This window comes from Aythya marila (genome assembly GCF_965140915.1).
Source record: "Aythya marila genome assembly, chromosome: Z".
Lineage (NCBI taxonomy): Eukaryota > Metazoa > Chordata > Aves > Anseriformes > Anatidae > Aythya > Aythya marila.
In genome coordinates this window covers 88,472,314-88,495,249 of record NC_139080.1, presented here as the reverse complement: position 1 = coordinate 88,495,249, position 22,936 = coordinate 88,472,314, and the positions used below count along the sequence as shown (strand labels likewise).

The 22,936-nt window shown below is 43.4% G+C and overlaps 1 pseudogene across 1 annotated transcript; it reads right to left on the bottom strand.

Annotated features, from left to right (window-relative positions):
* Positions 1-3,771: 3,771 nt before the first annotated feature.
* LOC309890276 (delta-1-pyrroline-5-carboxylate synthase-like) lies at positions 3,772-21,708 on the bottom strand (annotated as a pseudogene). The gene is made up of 11 exons: positions 21,610-21,708; positions 20,997-21,141; positions 18,672-18,745; positions 18,338-18,446; positions 17,010-17,236; positions 8,855-8,992; positions 8,550-8,745; positions 8,198-8,319; positions 6,224-6,410; positions 4,592-4,678; positions 3,772-3,974 (listed from the first exon to the last, which is right to left on the bottom strand). The product of its transcript is annotated as a delta-1-pyrroline-5-carboxylate synthase-like (transcript).
* Positions 21,709-22,936: the final 1,228 nt, after the last annotated feature.

Here is a 22,936-nt window from a genome sequence, read left to right as displayed (position 1 = left end):
GGATGTCCGCACAAGCAGGAGACAAAATTATGACATCCTATATGGTGGCATTAGGGAAACAATTAGACAAAATTGGAAAATATGTAGCTGGAACCCGGAGTAGCATTTTGGATAGACCTATACACAATGTACAACCTGGAGATTATACATCTATATATGTAAAGTCTCTTGCAGAAAAAAACTTTGGAACCCCAATGGGAAGGACCCTTTCAGGTGCTGCTTACATCATACACCGCAGTAAAAATTAATGAACAACCTGCTTGGATTCACCACATGGGAATCAAGAAGTCAACGCAAGGTCCATGGACACTTGAAACGATGGGACCCAATAAGTTGAAATTGAAAAGGCAACACGTATGGACTTTGGACATTGCTTGTAACTATTGTATCAGCTCAAGCATGGAAGGAAAACTCGAATGTAAACATACCTGAAAGAGTCGCCCTATCTTTAAATTTATCTGACTGTTGGATATGTACTGCACTTCCGAGGGGCAATATGGAAATCCCGCTATATGGGATACCCTCCAGAAATTGGAACAATGCATTATATAGACTAATCAGACGTGGTCCACTCAATGTTGGGGAGTGGAAAGGGTAAATTATACCCTCCCTGAGGGACCGAAATTTGCTTTACAAGCACGGGAAACGTTACTGTTAAAAGTCGGTGTATGGCGGTCAATGATGGCAGCGAACAAAAGATCTTGCGTGATCTGGGGCTTAGTTTTGGTCGGGAACCCGACTGTTCAAAAACTGTAAATGCAGGGGGATATAATCTAGCCAATTTAAGGTCATTTTGTAATATTACTATCCAAGTAGCATACGACCCTGATAAGGAGTCTGGAGTGGATGGATCTTTGGAAAGTGGGTGAAAATTAGGTATAGGGTATTGGTGGCTATGTGGTGATGGGAGGGCAAGGAAGAATTTACCACCTAATTGGAAGTATTATATATGGAGTGGTAATTCATGTCAAGAAAATGGTTGATATTAATAAAGAAGGGGAAGATTTGGGAGGGTGGCCATGGGGGTTGGAAAGCCCCACACTAGACACTAACACCACCCTAACACTAGACTCTTCTCGATGAGGCCATCAGGAATGTAAAAGAGTTTAGAGGGAACAGAGAAGGGTGATTCAGGAGACTGCATGCAGTCTCGGGTTTCTTGTTCTCCAGCCATTGAGGCATGGAAGTTTCTGGGTGTTTACTGTTACTGTTATTTGCAAAGTTGTTTGACCAATGAAAAGTTATTTTGAAAAGAACTGCTGTGGAGAGAAGGGTATAGGAGGGGAGCCTGCCCTCAAGATAAAAAAAAAAAAACAAAAAGGAAGGCAACACGATGTGACGAAGTTATGTCATCAATAAAGAAGCAGAAAGAAGGAATGAAAAGGAGCAGGTTGGCAGAATGGAGACCAGGACGAGAACAGGCACTTTTCTCAGCCGTTCTTCTTGCCATCTCAGGAGTCGGGAGCACTTGGAACAGTCCTTCCCACTCACGTTGCAGCTTCAATTCTTTCCACATTTGCATCAAAACACAGTCTCCTGCTCCGAATGGATGGATCAGGACTTCCAACGCCTCCAACATTACATGCTGTCGCAGTAGGAGATATCCGTGTGCTGACTCTAAGGAACGGGATGGGGCACAGAGTGGAGTGGAGACACCACGGACAGGCTCTGTGACGAGAGGGGGACCTGATGCTCTTGTGCGCACTGTGACCGATAAGCTGCATGATCGCTACCCTGAGCTAATGGCCTGTCATGTTTTTGAGAAAGCGTTGTACTCTAGTGAGAGAACTGGTGTTTCTCTACAAGCAGCAATCCCCATGCTTTTGCTTCAGCTTTGAATATTGAAAGAACAATATGATCAAGCAAGTAACCCAACTTCCAGCTTTTTCAGCTGGAAGTAGCTCAACCTTTCTTTTACACAGGAAGAAAAATCTAGGAGCATAACAGATTACACACCAAAAACAAAAACATGTAAATAAACAATGTAATAATATCACTCGCAGAAAAAAGAAAAAAAAAAAAAAAAAAAAAAAAACAACACGGACAGGCGGCGACTCCCCTTCTCCTGGGGGGCAAGACATCAAGCGGTGTCCATCTGTCCCTGCATGGGAAATGGATGCTGGAAGTGGGCTTCTCACTATCGCTGCTTTGGGTAGTTGTGGAGTAATTGCCTTAACCGTTCCCTCATTAATGGAAATGGTTAACCCAACGAAAGTTAGAACAAATGATGGGGATTCTCCCCTCTGAACACAGGCCAAGAGAGCTGGAGTTGTTCATCACGGAGAAGAAAAAGCTCCAGGGAGAGCTAATTGCCGCCTTTCAGTGCCTAAAGGTGGCTTATAAAAAAAGTTGGAGAGCAACTTTTTGCTCAGACAGATAATGACAGGGCAAGGAAGTTTCCAAACTAAAAGAGAAAGAGGGGAGTTAGATTAGATGTTATGAGACCAGGGGAAAGGATAGAGGAAGACAGACACTGAGAAGGGCAGAGGAATCAAAAAAGATCAAGAGACGAGTGGGACAGAGGAAGGAGTAACAGCGGTAGCTGGACAGAGGAATTGCAGGGAACGCTACTGCAGGCGTGCAGTACTGGGTGCTGCAGTATCAGTGCTTTTATCATTGATGGGCAGTACCAGTTGTGGTTGCAGTGCAAGCAGTTGTCACAAAGTCTCAGGAGAGCATAGAAGCACAAGAGGAGCGTGGGGCATAATGGCTTTCTCAGGGTTGCAGAGTAGAGTGCCATGGTCCTAAATGGGTGAGTGCGGTAACATGGCTACCCAGCAGACACCCAGATGCCCGGATAGGTCCTGTGTGCCACTATGTTGGCTCCTGAGTACCACGCACACGCCAGCAGTCAACAAAGCATGCAGAGGCAAGTTAGCAGCAAGAAACGGATGCACAGGAGAGAATGTCCCTGTGCAGGCTGCACCCATCCCACTCCCTGCCCTGCCAGCATTTGCAGTGTGGCACCATTCCACTCCCTCCCCATGCACCTTGACACTCCAACCACCCTGACCTATGGAGGGCTTCCCTGAGCCCTGGCTGCAGCATGCACACGTGAGTTCCTTTGTTCCAGTACGCAAAAGGCAGCATTTATTCAGAGCTTCTTTTAAACTTCAAGGTAGTATTGCATCTGGATGACGGGTTTGGAGGGATTACATTTCACAGAAAACCCATGAGAAATAAATGTCTGGTGGACAGAGGTAACAAAATTCACACCGTATACAGTTGCGCTATTTATCTACAGTTGTCAAAAATACAAAGAAATTAGATAAAAAAGGTTGCTTGGTCAAAACATTAATGAAATATACGTTCCAAACGCATAGGAATCACAGAGTGATCAGACGAAGACAGTAAGTGTCTTAAAGCTTTAGAGCTTTCAAGAGCTGCTGTGGTCACGTGACTAAAGGAAAGCTACCGAGTTTGTTCACCAAGACAGGTGTTCAGATTAAAGACAGGGAAAAAAATTTACACTCTACCACCAGGCATCTTTGCTGGAGGGGACCAAGGGCATGAACAGAACGCAGCAGATATTTCAACTTTTCCTTACGGTATCTGTATGTTTTAAAGAAACCTCTCTGGCAAAAGCAAGGTCAGTTTGCAGATACTATCTAAGGAAACAGTAAGAGACAGCAACAAATAATGCGTGTCACGGATGGGATCACTTCATATTCATTGTACTGCACAATGACCAAGAACAATGATCTCAGAGCTGAAAAGCAAATCTCTTTCCCCAAAGAGTACCCTGAAGCCTGAACGTCTTCAATAAACATTTTATTGATGAGTTTTCTCAATGTACTCGGTATTTCTCTGAGGGAGAGGTAGGCTCTCATGGGGCTACTTCATGCTCCCGTGCTCTGAGAAGTCAGAAACAACATGATTGTCCCCTGTCAGTAACCACTTTGTAGTTCAGAGTCCTTCAATTCCCACTGGTTCGCGTGCATGGATACGAGAAGTACTAATTCCAACTTCATCACCTGTAGAAAACACACAAGGTAAAGGTAGTTGATCCTCAGAAGATATTCAACTTTGTACTATATAGCCCTGCATCTTTATGTAGAAGCAGTCATTCACCTCCCTTCCTTCACTCCTCCCCAAGTGTCAGAAGTTATTTTTACCTGTTCTGATCAGAGGAGCTTTATTCTAAATTGGAATGTTTATACTTCTGTCAGTTTCAGCTTCACTTTTAGAGAGAAAGAAGCCAGAAAGCTACGTGTGTCTTACATACATCGTACATTTGTTTGAGGGTTTACCCTTTGAACAATAAGAACTAAGTTAGTCAGGATTCCATTCTTATATCCTTTTTTGTTTTTCTTTTTCCTCTTCTTAAACAGACTATTGCGTGATCTTATAAAACCCTAAACACAATTTTTTAACACACAGAGCACTGCATGTTCAAGCCTGCTACAGCGATTTCTAGTAGTTTCTACCTCAGGAATTAATGTTTCCCTTGTCTTCTGCACTTCCTAGTATGTGCACCTGTTTACTTAGGTAACTGATACTCAGTTTTGTTCCAGTCTTTCCTTCCTCCCACACTGCTGAGGGAGCAAACGGCTTTGTGGTGCTTAGCTGCCTGCACACCACAGGCACATACAGAGTACAAATCTCTATCCATCAGAGAATCGGTTACTGGCATTCCAAGCACTGTCCACATGCTGGAGGAAGAACTCCACTGTTTTCTCTGAAAAAGAGGCAGAGAAGAAAATAGGATACAGTACAGAGTGATCATGCAGTCCAATAGGCACAGCCTCATACCATGAAGAGATACAAGAACAGAACTTTCACCTGCAACATTATCAGACAGTATTTAACAGCCTGGATTAAAGCATGTTCATACACACCTTCTTCGTAATATGTTTATCACATAGACACAACTATAAATATTACAAGAAGCTTGCAAAGACAAGAAGTGAAAAGACGTCTAATTCTTACTACAGCCTAGACCTCGCAAACAGGGATAGTTGTATGACTGGGAAGACGTGACAGCAGCCCCGAGCTACATTTTGCAGTCAGACAGTTAAACTACATGTTCAGCTCTACATTAGCTCAACGGATACATGGAACTGTTCTATAAAGAACATGGAAAGTCCTATCATAATGGAATTAATGGAAATTAATAGAAAGTCCTATATTAAGTTTATACTGAAAATAGTATTTGGGAAAGAGAATGCTGAAACACCACATGAAGTCAGCTAACTAACCCAGTTCAACACAGAACATGCGAGACTGGAGCAACCTCAAGCAGAGTTGTACGAGCCTTAGTACTCTGGAGGATGCCTTTCTCTGTAAGGCTGTAAGCTGCAAGTCAGTTGCCCAGAGCAATGGGACGAATGCTAAAGATGAACTCTATCTCCAGTACACACCCAAGTAAATCACTAGTGCACCAGGTAGTGGCTTACAGTATCAAATGCATGCCTTTCGGTGCTACTCGTTTAATTTCTGCAGAAGGTACAGAAACAGATGCCTGCTTGAATCTCACACTGATGAGCCACAAATCAAAATGACCTTACTGTAGCTGACTCTCAGAAGTTTTAGCCTTGTATGGAGAGTCATCCTTTGGCTGGGAGCAGTTCTAGCTACGTTTTGAAGTGGCAGAGTGTTCAAACCTCATGCAGAGGAGTGGAAGAAGCACAGAGTGGCGCATAGGAACAGAAGTTCGCGGCATCAAAGGAGCAAGAAACTGGGAACTGAGATACATGCAGCTTTTACGCTACAGATGCGGAACTGGGAAATAAAGGACTGGGAGAGATGGAGAAAAACACTTGTGGTCCTTGTTTGCAAGGCTTAAAAGCAACCTGGGAAGACAAAACGTATATAGTCTGATCTTTCTTACAGCCCATATTCCCTCTATAGAAGCTCACCTCTTCCTCCTTCGGAGGCCTAAAGACGTCTCCAGGATTCAGGAGATGTTTCTGCAAAACTGTCTGATGTGGTAAGTCTGTACAATACAGGAACACAAAGCAATCTGCCTGACAAGAGCATGCGTTGACTTGTCGTTGGCCAGTTGCTCAAACACATGCCTTCACCTCCTGGAATAAGGGCACACAACATGTTTTCCTTGAATTAAACACAACTACAGATAGATTTAGCTCATAGGGTTCCAGCTGATTATGCTCACTACAGAACCAAGATAAGAGAAACTACTGCAATGTAAGTAGTTATGCTAATAACAAGATCCCACAGTGAAACCAAAGCAGAAGCTTAAGGGAACAGATTGGTCACAAACCATTCTCCGTGACGGTAACATCCAGGTGAGAACTTCCATACTTGTGGATATGTTCGACACCCTCTTGTACACTGTCCACAACCTCAATGCAGCTCTCCAGATCCCCATATTCGTCGTGGAGAGATTTCACTTCTGAGGGGTTGAACATCAAGTAAGAGGCAAACTTTGGGCCAGCATGAATCTTCACCTGCAATACCAGAAGTATTTTGTGCTGTAGATTGTACCAATGCGTAACAGGCAAAAAGTGCAGCTTGTTGTTCTGGGTATAGCTAGGATAGAGTTAATTTTTTTCATAGCAGTCCCTATACTGCTACATTTTGGATTTTTGCCTTAAACAAACCACTGTTTTGGCTGTTGCTAAACAGTGCTCACACAGTTCCAAGGCTTTCTCTTCTCCCCCCACAGTGAGAAGGTCGAGGGTCTGCTAAAAGTTAGGAGAGCACATAACCACAACCGATTCAAACTTAACCAAAGGGATAGCCTATGCCATATAATGTCAAAGTCAGCAATATAAAATGAGGGGAGGGGAGTTTCAAGGAAGGCAGATATTTCCAGGTTTGCAAGTCTCCCCTACAAAAGACCTTACCTGTTTTTATCCTTTTCTTTTGTAAACTGACACCAGCCCTCTCCAAAGTGTATGTTTCAGACACAAAAGAGTTACTGGGCCCAAAACAAGGCAAGGACTTTCAGTTATTTTACGATCCTGATGAAGAAGATCTAATGCATCGTCAATCTCTGAATTTAATCGTAGCAGCTAAGACACCTTAACAATGAGAGGGAGGAGTGGAGGAGCAGGTGCTGATCTCTTCTCTCAGGTGACAGCGACAGGACCCAAGGGAATGGCATAGAGCTGTGACAGGGGAGGGTCAGGCTGGATGTTAGGGAAAGGTTCTGCACCAAGAGGTGGCAGGGCACTGGAACAGGCTCCCAGGACAGTGGTCACAGCACTGAGCCTGCTGGAATTCAAGAAGTGTTTGGGCAACGCTCCAAGATGCATGGTCTGATTTCTGGGTGGTCCTGTGTGGAGCTAGGGGTTGAACTTGGTAGTCCTCATGGGTCCTTTGCAACTCAGGGTATTCTATGAAAAAAAAAAAAAAACACAAAACAAAACACAACCAAACCAGACATTAAAAAAAAAAAAAAAAAAACAAAGACAAAAAGAAAACACAAGCGAGTGAGGACTTGCTCCTGACTAGCTATCTGGCAAGCTTCTCTTAATATGACTTTAACATTATCGGAACATGACCTATTTTCCATGTTTTCCTGCATCAATCACTGCTTGTATACACTATTTGCCAAATGGAAATGCTATGTGAAAAATCCATGTTTTAAGTGTAATTTAAGTACTTCACAAATATTTCTCTCGTGATGCATCTCTGCTACAAAACATTACGCATGTCAAAGCAACTATGTAGGACAGTGGCCTTTGTTCCTGTGGAACAGTGGGAGGGGGAAATAATGGGCGGGAAAATGGGTGGGAATAAAGGCAAGTGAGACAAAATGTTCAAAATATGTGGATGAAGCAGATTAGAGGAGGAGAAACATAAAATGGGAAACGACTGACATAAGAAGGTAAGTTAATAGATTTAATCAGAATAGTATTTGGGTCCGGGAGGTTGCCAGCCAGGAAGTCAGAATTAAGAGTAGTAGAGAAAGGGTTGGGGAAATGCTCTTCCAAGGCAGAGAATGATTTTTTTCTATGTAAAAGGAAGTAGTCGTATTTCAGCAATGGCATGCAGCCACCCCAAAGAAGCTGCTTGCAGATCGTTTCTATGGAAAAGCTTGGGGTTGCATGGAGAAGCCAAGAAAGCTCTCCAAAAAGAGTACAAAGGTGTACAAAGAGACATGTGGGTAACGTAAGTGTTATGTTATCATAAAACTACATAGGGCTATGTCAGCAAGACCAAGGGCTCCTAAAATGAACAACAAGTAAATAAAACAAAACAAAAGCCAACACAAGTATAAATGACTAACCTGTTCTACTCTCAACGTGTCTATGATCTGATCAAACAACGGGGTTCTCAGCAGGTCTCAGTGAATTAGGAGTGTCTCCCGAGCATCACAGGCAGCAGTATATTCACACTTTGAGTCTCTGACTGAGGTTTAAGAGTAAACAATTGGTTACGTAACATTTATGACAAAGAATTTGAAGAGCACGTGAATTATTATTACGTATGGTTATAATAATATATTAATATATATATTATTATAATATAATAATAATATATTAATATAATAATAATAATAATATTATAACCATACCACATATTCCAAATGTGTAGTTCAGTTACACTCATGGTATCCAAGTCACCCTCTCACAGCTTACTTATTCATGTGGCCTTCTCCACGCTGGCATCTGTGTCCACATACACATGACAGATCCATTCACCGTGTCCCATCACTGGAATTCCCTTAGCAGCTTTCTGGATATTCCTGACTAGCTGGGATGACCCATGTGGAATGATTAGATCTACCAGCTTCTCCAAATGGCAGACATCTTCCACTTCCTTGCTTGTATTCACACGTGAAAGTTGTGACACAAACAGTCAATGGCCTGAATTCTCAAGCTCTGCCTGTGCTTCTTCTACATGCTACAGCACAAAAGTTGTTGCTTTAATTCTAGACACTTACTACTTGCACTGCATCTTTGACTCCATGAATGGAGAGTGCTTCTTGAGTCAGATGATGAAGGATTTGATTGCTGTATGCTGCCTCTTTCCCTCCTTTTATTAGCAAGCCATTTCCGCTAGCTATGGCCAAAGAAGACACCTGTCAGAAGGGAATTAAAACAACAACAACAACAACAACAACAACAAAGTGATCTGACTCCTCTGGGAGAATAACATCTGCAAAATAGAGTAAGAACAGGATTTTGCATTCTGCTGACTTACTCAATATTAACATACAGCACCAAGAATTTTTTCCGAGTCAGAACGTGTAACTCCAGTAATGAAGTATCTTAACGTTTCAGAAACAAACTTGAGCTTCAGGGTACTACTGGCAAAGGGAGACTGCAGTAAGTCAAAGGAAACCCTGAACATAGGCTCTGGCACAAATTCGCTAGCTGTATAAAACTATTTCAGATGCAAGAACTCTTATCCCTAATCATTCTGGCTGGAAGTAGCTAATGAGCTCTTCCTACGACGAACATTTTACTTGTGCTCTCTTATACAGAAGCCTTTTGTTTAATCACGCTGATTTTACGTTTATAACCAGAAGGTGTCCTTGCCTATAGCAGGGGGGAGTAGATGACCTTCAAGTTCCCTTCCAGCACAAATCATTCTATGATTCTATGACACCTCCCACTAGACCAGATTGCTCAAAGCCCCATCCAACTTGGCCTTAAATACTTCCAGGGATGGGGCATTCACAACTTCCCCAAGCAGCCTGTTCCAGTGCCTCACCACCCATAGTAAAGAATTTCTTCCTTTATTCTAATCTACATCTACCCTTTTAGTTTAAAGCCATTACTCCTTGTCCTGTCATTACACTCCCTGACAAAAAGTCCCTCCCCAGCTTACCCGAAGCCTGCTTCAGGTACTAGAGGGCCACTATAAGGTCTCCTCAGAGCCCTCTCTTCTCTAGGCTAAGCAACCCCAGTTCTCTCAGCCTGTCTTCATAGGAGAGGTCCTCCAGCCCTCGTCAACTTCTTGGCCCTGCTCTGGACCTGCTCTAACACATTTATTTCTTATGTTGGAGTCCCCAGAGCTGAATGCAGCACTGCAGGTGGGGCCTCACAGGAGTGGAGTAGAGAACGAGAATCACCTCCCTGGACCTTCTGGTCATACTTTTGATGTGGCTCACAATACGGCTGGCTTTCTGGTTTGCAACTGCACATCGCTGGCTCATGTAGAGCTTTTCATCCATCAACACTCCCAAGTCCTTCTCTGCAGGGCTGCTCCCAATCCACTCATCAACCAGCCTGCATTCATTCTTGGGAGTGCCTTGATGACGGTGGTGAACCTTGCACTTAGCCTTCTTGAACTTCACGAGGTTCTCATGTACCAACCCCTTAAGCATGTCAAGGTCAACTCAGACCAACTCCTTTTCCCTACTAGTGTCCTCTGGGTAAAAAACAGTCACCACGTTTGATATTCTACCTCATCCTGCTGTCCACAATTTGAAAAGAATACTGAAAAAATAAGGAATACTTCAGAAAGATCCTTGTCAATTAGTGGAACCTTGCTGTACCCAGATACTGTGTGTCTTTAACATACAAAACTAGACATTAAAATGCAATTTGATTGTATCTGGTTAAGAATCTGACTCTCCAAAGATCAGCATCACAAAGGAAAGCTGCAGAGACAAGCTTATTTAAATAAATTTAAAAAATCCAATCTGTAATGGGTTTGAAAACAGTTTGTTCCCTTTAGATAGTAATAGAGCACGGCTATACTTCAGAACAATTGGATTTCTTGAAATCTGTAAGAAGCAGTCTGTGAAATATGATCTCAGAACTTCGCCTTGTAAGTATTAGAGACAAACATGCTATTGTATATTGTTATAAATGACTGAGTCCCGCATAGGGTTACAATCAAAGTTTACAATTTATTAAAGGAACAGAGGTAAGCAAACAGCACTGGGTGCGCTGGGAGTCTCTGCTCCACGAAGACGCACACCAGTTAAATCAGGCGGCTGGTTTTTATGCTCCTAGGCTAATACATATTCATCACCACTTTTGGAAAAGGCAGGGGTATTATAATTAGTTTCCCGGAACCCGAACCATCCCACGGATGCATGCGTATCAGTCTCCAGTGGTCCCTCTGAGGGTCGCTCATACTGAAGGCTCGTAGTCTTCCTCACAAGTTTTGTCCTTCGGTCGTTCTTCAGCTTCCCCCCCCCTCCCCTTATTTAGTAGTCTCTGGGCCAGATGCCAGAAAGTCGTGTCTCATGCAATAGTCAGCAGTTATCTCAAAAAACTCCCCCCTATTCTCTTATCTCCCAGACCCGAGTCTCAAGGTTTACCCTTCAAACCCTCTATCAACACAAACTGCTAGACCATTCTTTTGCAAGATACAAGAACTATATACACTAACCACTCTGTTTCTCTTGGACTTGTGGTTATTTATACAAGGGGATGTAAGACAGAAGGTCACATTTCATTATGAGGCCCTAGCATTGTTCCATATTGACACGAATCAGATGAACATATTTCACAGTCCCCCATCTCTTTTTTCATGGTATTGATCCGTGTTTTCCTTTCCAATCGAGTCAATACTTGCCAAATTGGTATCAATTTTGGATATTCTTTTCTTTTTATTATCGTCAGGCAATGGGTTTTCTCTTCTCCCTGGTTCTGGGTCAACAGTGTGAGAAACTCCGTAGCCAGTAATTAGGCTCAGGCGAGGATCTCAGCGAAGAAGTAATTTGTTCGCGATTGCAATGGCGGGCGCCCCACAAGCAGGAGAGCGCACCTACTAGTTCCAAAACACAGTTTATATACTTTTTGATGACAGGACCCTCCCCTGTTTCCCCACTGACTGGGTAATCCAGGTTCGCCATCTATCCGATGCTTCACAAACAATGCATGGCCTTCACTTGCCGGCCTGTTAAATTTCAGATTTCTTTTGACATTTTTACTGCTTGGAGAGGTAATGTTTCTTCACTTGTCTGACTTGACACCGTGATTTTCACCTAATTGTCCTAAGAAGTCTGGTTGTCTGCATTTTACAAGGTCGCCTGCTAAGCTTTCTTATCACTGTAAGCATATCTCAGTACCACATTCCTGCCCTCTAAACAACGTAACTCTGCAAAAACAACATTCCTATTCCCACAACAGGTACTGCAGATATTTGCATTCCTTGTATAACTGGAGTGTATCAGCCTGGTAATAGAAGGTATTAAACATGGAATTATTAACAATTCTCCACATATCCCCAATACAACCATCCTCATTTTAGCAAAACAATCACTGCCCATAAAGCCCCCTCCCATAATCTTCTTAGATCGATTCCATTCCAAGTTTGAACTGGGACGTGTGCAATCTTCTTCATTTCTTTTACAAGTTCATTTACAGCTTTTCTTTCTGTTGTGGTTTAACCCAGCTGGCAGCTAAACACCACACGGCCATTCACTCACCTCACCCCCTCCCTCTCTGGGATGGGAGAGAGAAATGGGAAAGTGAAGCCTGTGAGGTGAGATAAAGACAAGAAAATAACAATAATAAATAATCATAAATAATAATAATGACAATGACAATAATGATGATAGTTCTACTACTACTCGTGTATGAAACAAGTGATGCACAATGCAATTGCTCACCACCGCTGATGCCCAGCTGTCTGATGCCCAGCCTAACCCCGAGCAGTCCAGCCCTCCTCCCAGCTCTTGCTGCACCCCCAGCCTGCTCGCTGGCAGGACAGTGAGAAGCTGAAACGTCCTTGGCTTGGTGTAAGCACGGCTCTGCAACAATTAAAACATCAGCATGTTATCAGCGCTCTTCTCATCCTAAACCAAAACGTAGCATTCTACCAGCTACTAGGAAGAAACACCTTCATCATTAATCTCTAAACAGCAATTACTAAGGTTAGATTTTCCACAGACTTCTTCTTGTGCTAGTAAATAATCCAAAGCTAAGCGATTTTGATACATAAGTAGATAAGTAGTCCTCATCTTGGTATTTTGCTTTGCAATTAAGCCAAGTGCACCTCCGGTTTTATTTACAACTATTTCCATTACAGCTTGTAACCTAGTTATTCTATTAAGCATATATATTGGGGTCCTATAGCCCCAGGATCCGTCTTCTGCCCATGTAGCTGGATCATAATAGGCAAGACGCCTTCAATCAAGGGGTTGGGCCCACTTTCAGGGTCAATTTGGGCTTGTGATACCGTTCAGCCTGCCGGGGTGATCCAGCTCCTGGAAAACGAATCACAATTTTATATGGGTTTAAAAAGAAAAGTTCTTACGTTATTTTCTCGGGACAACCTCACCTTAGTGTGGGAGAAGTCCGGTCGAGGCCCTCTCACTCGGCAGTCAATACCCATCGCCTCCCTCGGTAGACCATACACACTGCAGTGGAGGGTCCTGCCCCGGTCTTGCCTTCTCCCTTTCCTCCCTTTAGGCTTGTCCCCTTTATTTGGCGTCCTTAATTCATGCAGAGCCTCATTGCCAGAATATGAGTTCTTCTTTAGCTTTAGTTTCAGTTCCCCAGGAGTGGACTCAACCCTCCAGGTTTCGGTAGTTACTGGTCCTTTTATTCTGGATCTGTGGATCCAACCCCTTTCCGCTGTTCTCACAGCTGTTTCAGTAGTAAGTAAAACTTACTACTTACAGTCCCTCCCATCGGGGGCTCAATGATTCTTCCCTCCAGGTTTTTATTAAGACCTTGTCTCCTGGTTGTATCTTATGAACAGCAAATCCTAAAGGTGGTGTTTGAGCCATCATTCCAATTTCTCTTAGCTCTTGTAACCTCCTTCCAATGGTAATTACGTATTTCTGGATGCTACGCTCCTCAACTACATTTTTCCTAGAGGCATCCCTTGAGAATAAGGCATACCATATAACATTTCATATGGCGATAATCCGCTCTCACTGTGTGGTTTAGTTCTTATGTTTAAAAGTGCCAATGGTAAGCATTTCATCCAGGGCATTTGTGTCTCGATCATTAATTTAGCCAAGTGTTGTTTTAGTGTTTGATTCAATCTTTCTACTTTCCCTGAGCTTTGTGGGTGCCACGGAGTATGGTATTCCCACTGAATACCTAATGATTGACATAATAATTTTATTATTTTAGAAGCAAAGTGTGTGCCCTGATCAAAATCAATGTACTGGATTATCCCATATTTAGGTATCAGGTGTTCTAATAGAGCTTTTACCACCATTTGTGCCATAGCTCGAGCTACGGGATAAGCTTCTACCCATTGTGTTAAATGATCTGCTATTTCCCATAGATATTTTATCCTCCCTACCTTGGGCAATTCAGTGAAATCAACTTGTACTTTCTCAAAAGGCCTGTAAGCTGTTTTTCTCCCTCCCGTGGCTGCTTGTCAAAACACTTTCTTATTTATCTTCTGACAAGTTAAGCAACGTTGCGTAATTTGTTTTGCTATTAAAAAAAAAAAAAAAAAAAAAACACACAGCTTCCTGCTGAGGCAGAACTATTAACATTCCTACATCCTCCTTCCCTGCTCATTCAACTTCAAAGGGCTCTGTTAAATACTACATGCCACACCTTTAACACCGGGGACAACTCTTTTAACGCTTCCTTTATCTTTCTCCAGCCTGTACTTTTCTCACACCAACACCAAAGGCTCAGTCAAGAGCCAATTAATTCCACTCCTTTTCTCTCCAAGATGCTGAAACAACGTATCAGTATACTACACTTCATCCTATTTTCCTTCTCTCCTCAAAAACATGAATTGCCAGATAGTGTTATAGTCGACTGATCCATAAAGTGGCCATTTAGCTTATATAGTGGCCACCACTGATTGCAATACTTAGTGAAAGTCCTCTTCCTTTCTGCGCTCCCAGTTCTAACAATATCCTTTGAATGTGCCAGCGTGCACCCAAGGAGGCTTTCTTTAAAACATCTTTGTTTTGGATATTACTCATTCCTTTGATTTTCCATTCCCTTTTATTTATTTATTACTATTCCTTATTAGTTACTGTCCTTTGTTTCAATTTCCACGCAAACCTTTTTACTGTGGGTTTTTACTATCTTTTCCTAATCTTCTTCCCAAATGTCCCAGTTCTCCGGGATTAAATGCCTCTTCCCGCATACAAACTTTACTATTTCAGGTTATTAAGGAGCCCCGTTCCATGTTCCAATCATAAATCCATGGAACTTCAGGAAAAGAGCTGAAGCACTCAGCCTTTCATCTTCTAGACAAACATTACCACCTTTTCCACAAAATTTACATTTCAACAGGACCGAATTTCGAGCCAAATGCCAAGTTTTCTCATGCACTTTGTTAATAAGCCCATACAAAACAAGGAATCACTCCTGTGTATCCGTCAATAAATACCATTTAAAAAGGCATTGACACCTAAATAAATTCACTCTCCCCCTTCTTACCAAATTGCCAGGGCTCAAGCCCAAACCACCACAGAAAGGACTCTCTCCGTTCTACCGCTTTGATAATCAGTCAGCCCCCTCCACCTCTCCAGTACTTGGCAAACTGACCAAACGCCACAGCAAATACACCAACACTTCTAAACTGTTAGTTACTTAGATAACGCTCCCGCCTTTTTTTCTTGTCACACTCAAAGCATGTAAGAGCAAAAATAGGATCACAAGATACACTGCCAGGCCCACATATTGGGCACCACCAATCAAAACTTGGTGAAAACAGCACTTCTTTTTGGTCTGTCACGCACTTCGTTCGTCTCCGGCCGCTCCCCTCACGGAGAATACGGAACCGCGGATCGGAACTCCGCACTCGCTTCGCAGCTCACTAGAAGGTAAACTGTTAGTCTGCAATTGTTTCACCTTTACTGCAACTCAAGACTGAACTCTGAGCACTGACTCAATTCCGTGTATGCTATCTCCAGCTAGCTATCAGGCACACACTACTCCATGGAGAAGTCAAATTTCCTCGGTAATTGCTTACCCAAACCAGTATGAGATGCAATAGTAAACTATGGAGGAAGCAACCTCTCCTCTGCACTCAGAGTCCATCCTACTATCAGCTACAGCATGGGAGAGAAACCATATTATTCAGATGCAGAGGTATCAAGGATGATCCTCTGAAGTTACATCGGAGAACTTGAGGATGGGGGCTGGCAGGAAGAAAAGTAACAAGACAAGACATCCTAAGTCTGTAAAAAAAGAAAAAAAAAAAAAAAGAAAGGTGGGGGGGGGAGGGGGGGGTTGAGGGTGGGAAGCCAGTAAGAATCAGCCTGATAAAACAAATGAGATAAAGAAGAGGAGAATGGGAGAGTTTGGCTAGGCAAGGCAAGACACCCAGGAGGCAAAGGCTGGAGTCTAGGAAGGCAGACTAGAATTTGGCAAGGAAACATACTGGTTTTCTATGAAGAACAGAGCGAGCAGCAAGGAAGCAATAATGGCAGAAAGGGAGACTACTGCCTTTTCCTTTCACATGAACTTTGCCTAGAGCAGACTCCCCTTCAGTATGGAACGAGGACAAACACTCACAAAATTCAGTTGTGAAGCTGCCCTTCGGCAGTCTCTTTTTAAGTGCCCATACCCATCCCTTGCTCCTCAAATACTTGCTCATATGTTAGAGAAACGCTCAATCAGTCTTGCTAAAGATACCGGCAGTAAGAGCCTAGACTTAGCTTTTACACGCTTGTGGAAAGATATCATTCTGCCTCAGTGCAAACATGCAGTATCAGTATGGGACAGACCACTCAGAGCCTAGAACTTCTACTTCGTGCTGATCTTGTCAGCATATATTCTTAACAGTTGCAGTTTGTTATTAACGACCTATATTAAACATTTGATGTTTAATCGTAGCCTGCAATTCAGCTGTAGTCAGCATGGACAGAAAAGTGCTCATTGGTAGGAGCCTTGTAAGTTGCAAGTTAAGCAGGGAAGCTATGTGATAAGACACGGGCAGAAATTGCACCACCTGAATGTAAGCTAACTCCTTCTCTACGTTGGGTATCAAAAACCAACGCGGAATAACTCTCAGCATTGCAGAAGCAAGTCCCAAGAAGACTGTAGTTTTCTGTAGGAAAAAAAAAAAAATGGGATGACAGCAGAATTCATTTCAGAAGAATACAAGCAGAAGTCTTTTGAGGCAAGACTTCTTGCAGCCTTCCAATAACTCACCAGTAGAAATACACTTTTGTTATCAAAGATCTCTCTGCCCTCCTCACATACCTGTGGAAGACAGTCAGTCTGGACGGGACTCAAAAAAATCGCAAGAAAGACCCCAACAGGCACTGTCACCTGCTCCAACTCTAGATCTTTTGCTATGCGTGCTCTCCGAACTATGCTGCCGACGCTGTCCTGTGAAGATGCTGCAATCTGACAGAGCCCAACAGCCAAGCTGTTCAGCTTTGATGTAGACAGACTGAGACGTTTCAACAAAGGAAGTGCCAATCTTCCTAGAAGAAAGAAAAAATTGCGCTCAAGATAGATTTATCTGGCTAGTTTCAAGAAAAAGTGACCTAATGGTCAAACCAGGAAAAAAAGCCGCTGTTTCCCACGCCGCAGCAAGAAACCTACCTAAGATGAACAATGTAAAGCATTAAGTTTAGTAGCTACAATCAAACTGCTCCAATTTGACAACGCTTTCACCTACCATCACATATACACCTAATACGATATGAATGATTTGTATATGAAGTAACATCCGCAAAGACAAAGTTTGTCCTATTTCTAGTACCGTTACACAACCGTGTACCTGAATTTCTTACCAATTTCTACCCTTGCAATATTCCTGGAAGGTTTGCGCAGTAATTGCCTCTTTCTATTTCACAGATAGAAATCCCAAAGAGCAAAGGAACGCATAGCATTTCAGATTGGGCAAGAGCTGCCGGAGTTTTCTAGTCTGAACACGTTCAGGTAGGAAGTTTACTCAGAAATGTCCCTCCAGGCATTCTCCTCAGTACAAAATGGTTGCCGTATGCCTTTTACTGAACTTCACAACTTGTGATGCGCCAGTTCCACACATTTTCTAACCCAAGACCAGCTTCCTCACGCACCACTCTTACACAAAAGAATGGATTTAGTCTGTGCTGCCTGAACTGTACTTTCCTCAGTCAGAAGGTAAGGTGGTTCTTTCTGGAAAGCATCATTTTTAAGTAACAACCTTCCCCACAGGGGCCAAACATTACGTTAACCAGCCCAGGAGAATATTCATGCTATTTCATGCATGATGATAACAGGGAAGATCCTTGCTAGATTTAATTTCTAAAGTGAGCCTCCTTTGGCAAAAGAAAACACTGTTCTATTTTTAGTTTTTTAAACAATGCTGTGGGTTGCTGCTTTCAAAGGCCTCTCTCTCCATCTTCTCTGATAGAGACAGCTCTTACGGAAGCTGCAGCTGCTTACACTGACAAGCTCTCAAAGTCCTGGGTTCCCTAATCTGTGACGGCCATAATATCCAATTGCAGGTGACAGACTACTCTTGTTCTGCTCCTTTCCTTTGAGGCCCAGAAAAGCTCATGACAACAGGTGTTCCATGAAAGGACCCGTAATATTACCTTTATTTTCAGCTTCTTCTAAGTCCTTTTTGTTTGCCAAGAGAATTTCTTCTCTCTGATCAGTTAATAAGTCACCGAGATGATAAAAAAATAAATAAATCTCTGCTCTCTGAAAGAGAAAAGTGTCTGAACTGCATTCTTACACGAACTCCATGGTGTTTGACATCTGGCTCACTTCAGCTCATTCCTACTGACACATCTTCTCACTGGCTTGATGCCCTGAATACTTGGAGCCAGCTGATTTTTTCCAGGACCCGTTTGTGTTATAAACCTGTATTTTAAAACTTGCCACATGTTCACAGCCTTAAAGAGCGAGAACATACTGTTCTCTCACCTGCTCAGGCTGCAGAGCTGCCAGCGTCCTGCTACCGGCTCGAGACATTCCACCCTGCTGCTCTACTGTAGGGCCTGCCAAAACAAACACACACACGCAACCACAAGACATGCAGACAAAGGTGGAAGGAAATGAACACTAACCTTTCAACTTTCAACTCCTTACTCAAAGCAGAAAAACAGGTACGGTCTTAAGAGACATATCAAAGAAGTTTACTGTATGCCACAACAGGAAAATTTGTATCAGATACCAAAATGCTGCCACGGTCCCCGAGCATAGCCCTTTTCAAGGCATCACAGAGATTCAGTAAGATCATCCATGTCGTAGGGGACAAACAAGTATACAACCTGTAACAAGAAGACTTGACAAAGAGCAAAAGAATACAAGGACAGCTACATCTCAGGGAGTGGGAGGCTACTGCAAAAAAAGGAAGGCATCCTTTGAAAAAGTTTAATTACATAACTACTGAAAAGAGAAAAGATTGCAAAACAACCTGGGAATGTGCAAACAATACAGGAAGCCAAAACCAGCCTCAGCAACAGCTTGCACAATAGCTGCTCTCTCTCTGCTCTGTGTACGTTGAAGGGCTCCTACAGAGGAGAGGTTTTTTTCTTGGCACGGATGTCAAAGAATCCATCTCAAACTGAAATGATACAGAACAAGTTTTGAAACAGAAACTGAAGTAACAAGTCAAAAGGCTCAGGCAGCATTTCACTAAGGAGTTCTCAAGGAGCTCCTGGATAAGCTACGTTTTCACTTTTAACTCTTGAAATTGTCTGTAGAACAGATGACTTGGCATGTGACTAATATGCCCGGACTTCTATTCAAGAAGTGTCCTACAGAAATTGCCAGAGCAGGAATTCCCACGGTAAGGAAAATAACAGGAGGTATAGTGGGAAGCGTAAGAAAAGAACTAGGGGACACTTGATTAATAAGACTTAATGAAGGACTGTTAAAACAGCTTTTTAAAGCAAGGTCATACTTTATAATGTGGCGTGTATTTTTGTGTTCTTTGAACACAAAAGGGGTGTTGGACCACGTGACCTCTGGAGGTCCTTTCAACCTCAACCAGCCTGTGATTCCTTTGCAGCCACTATGCAACAAAATAGCAAGTACAATTCACAGCAGATAAACATGAAGCAACGCAGAGACAAAAGGGGAAATCAGGCCTTGGTAGTGCACATAATCCTACGAAAACATCACTTCAATGCTCATCAGCGTTGAACAGCAACTTCCCTGTTTAAGCTTTTGGAGAAGGCCTAGGAAAGGCAACAAAAACCATCCACAATCTAATCAAAACTCAAAGTTAGCCTTGCTATCTCATAAACTGAAGGTTCACTTGCATCTCGGACGCTACACAAACTTTTATTTTCGCTCACCTTGAAAAGGTCACAGTAGAATAAAAACCATTTCAGCCAAGAGAAACAGGGATCGACAGATCTTTGGAACAGTTTCTGTAGAAAAGGACTAAGAAAACACCTTTTTCATGTGAAAAAGCAATGAGGGAAAAGACAATGTCTCATCATAGAAGTTGAACAGAGATCGATCACCCACGTTCTCTTTCCATACAGAAGGTGGGGGCATCAAAAGCTAGCAGGAAGCAACTTTCACTCCTCCTGCCCACAAGCACACACAAAGTAAAGCAAGCAGTTCTTCACATAGTGCTAGCTCCAGAGTTTACACACAATACCTGGTTAAGGCTCGTGACTCCTGTGACCCATGAATGCTAAGTGTTTACCTCGGTCCAAAGGATATGGCCAATTTTTACAAGAAATCCATTTAGCATTTTTATACTCCAAGGCGTTTGCTTGTCTTACAGTGCAAGTCACGAGTATCACTCTATACTTGTTCTATTCTGCTAAGATCACAGATCTTTGGTCTGACTTTCTGCGGCCCTTGTTACATTGTCACAGCAACACACAGGCAGGAAAACATTGCTACATACAGTAACAAAAGACTGAGTCATAAGAAGAACCTAGGATAAAAAATGAAACCGCACACTATCTTAGTTCAGCACTACATTCTATATGCATGCTTTCAGCCTGAAATCATCAATAAGAGACGATAACCTCTAAGACTGAAAACAAGACAAATTCTACTTAGTTCTCTGAATGCAAGGCTGATGCAGCAAGTCATCAGCTGGAAGGAACCCAAGCAGAGGATTCAAGATGTTCCATTCCAACATTGAAACTTACCTTTCCAAAGCCGCTTGTCAAGCAGAGCATAGTTTCCCATTTGTTGAACAGGCAGGCCTAGCCAAATTTCAACCCTAAACTTCCAGGGAATCTCTACTGCTCCCAGCGTACATATTACTTCCGTACTCACCTGCAGGTCTTACCTGTGAAAACAAAGTTCCAACTTTCTTCCCTTCTACAATATCTGTGATGACATGACCCGAGATTTTCGGGTGGACTCCATTTGCAATCACTACAGAGGTGCCTCCTCGCAGGGCCCACAAAGCTGCTGTCACCTACAGTGAAGGAGAGAGCCAGTTCCCAAAAATGCACTTGTTAGTTGAATCCCCATCCTCCACAAGAATTCTTATGTTGGAAGAAGCCCTTAAGACCATCAAGTCCAAGCATCAACCTAATGCTACCACTAAATCATATCCCTAAGTGCTATGTCCACACGTCTCTTGAATACTTCTAAGGATGGGGACTCTACCACTTCCCCGGGCAGCCTGTTCTAATGCCTAACCACCCCTTCCATGAAGAAATGCTTATTTAGTACCCAGATATCTAGTGCTGCTCAATAGAGTTGTTCCTCCCTAGGGGTAGGGCTTGGCATTTCCCTCTCCTGAACTTCAAAAGGTTCCTGCCTGCCCCTATCTGCAGCCTGTCAAGGTTCCTCTGAATGCACCGCCCCCACCCCGCACAAGGGCCATTTCCACAGAAGCCACCAACCACCCGCCGCCTCGCCCCCTCCCTATCCAGCCCACCGTGGCGCGCCACCGACCACCAACCTCGTTGCGCCACCCCTCCTCGGCGTCCCGGCCTGCCCCGACAGCTTCTGCCCATGGCGCCGGCAAGCCCTGCATGCTGCTTCTGCCCTGGCTTCCTCCAAGCCAATCACACAGTGCTTCCGCCCTGATTGAAGACAGGCCCTGACATCACTTCCGCCCCAGGTTCCCAGCCAAGCACAGCGTGTCCCCACAGACACAGCAGAGCAAACACACAAACTAACATTGACATCCTACCCGTAAACATGCCGTAACAGTGACTCACCTGAGAAAGAACTGCATGCAATAAAGGCACCTAGTACTACATTAGTTTATTCTAACAGATCCTACTAGCTGTCACCTCAAAAAGACGTGCGTACCGCTCTCTACTTGGAAACGCATCAGTCCGTCCGTAGAGTCTGACCCACCTAAAGAGCCCTGCAACTGACTGAAGGAAAAACAAAGCACTTACCCCAAAGAGCAGCCCAGGCAGAAGGAGCTCTCTGATGGCATACCTGGGGCTCATATACCGTTTGGCCGCGCCCAGCACCCAAGCCCAATCACCTGGGAAAGGGAAGGGGCAAAGCACAAGAAAGTAGAAAGAGAGCACAGAAGGAGCAGCAGCTGTTGTTCTGTGGGCCTTTTTTTTTTTTTTTAAGTCTGATGGCACAATTTTGTGCAGCGCTGCCTGGGCACACATTTCAGATAGAGCTAATGAGCAGCTGAGGTAAAGGAGCTGGGAAGAGAGAGGTGTTGCAGCAGGTATGCTGTGGCTGTGAGGTGCCTCAGGGTGTGCTTTTTCTCTTGTTTCTACGGGTGCTTCTTTAGGCAGCTTGGAGTCTATGGATTTCTAGATTTTAAGTGCTTGGAATTCACTTAATAGAGGGATATTTAGCAGAGGTTGCTGGATCACTGGTTTTAGGGATGGTGGGATACACTTCTGGTTTTGAGTTATATTTTAATCACTTGTGTAACTCTCCAGAGAACTAAAAACAGCTTGATTACATGCTCCAAGAGGCTTGACCACGTAGGCACAGTATTACTAAGAGACTGAGCAGGGTCGTATCAGAGTTACCTTTTTTCATCTGTAAAGGGTCTGTGATTACCCCTGCCGGGCTGCTGTGTGTGCGTGGCTTTTTGGCATCTGTGGAGCTCAGTCGCTTTTGTGTGTGTATGTTCTTACTTTTTGTGGGTTTTTGTTTGTTTGTTTGTTTGTTGTTGTTGTTTTTGAGAGGCAAATAGTGCGTGTGCTGAGCGTGGTTGGCAGGAGGAGGTGGGGAGCTGTCTGGCAGGGAAGCTGTTCAGGACTGGTAGGTTTGGTTTCTAG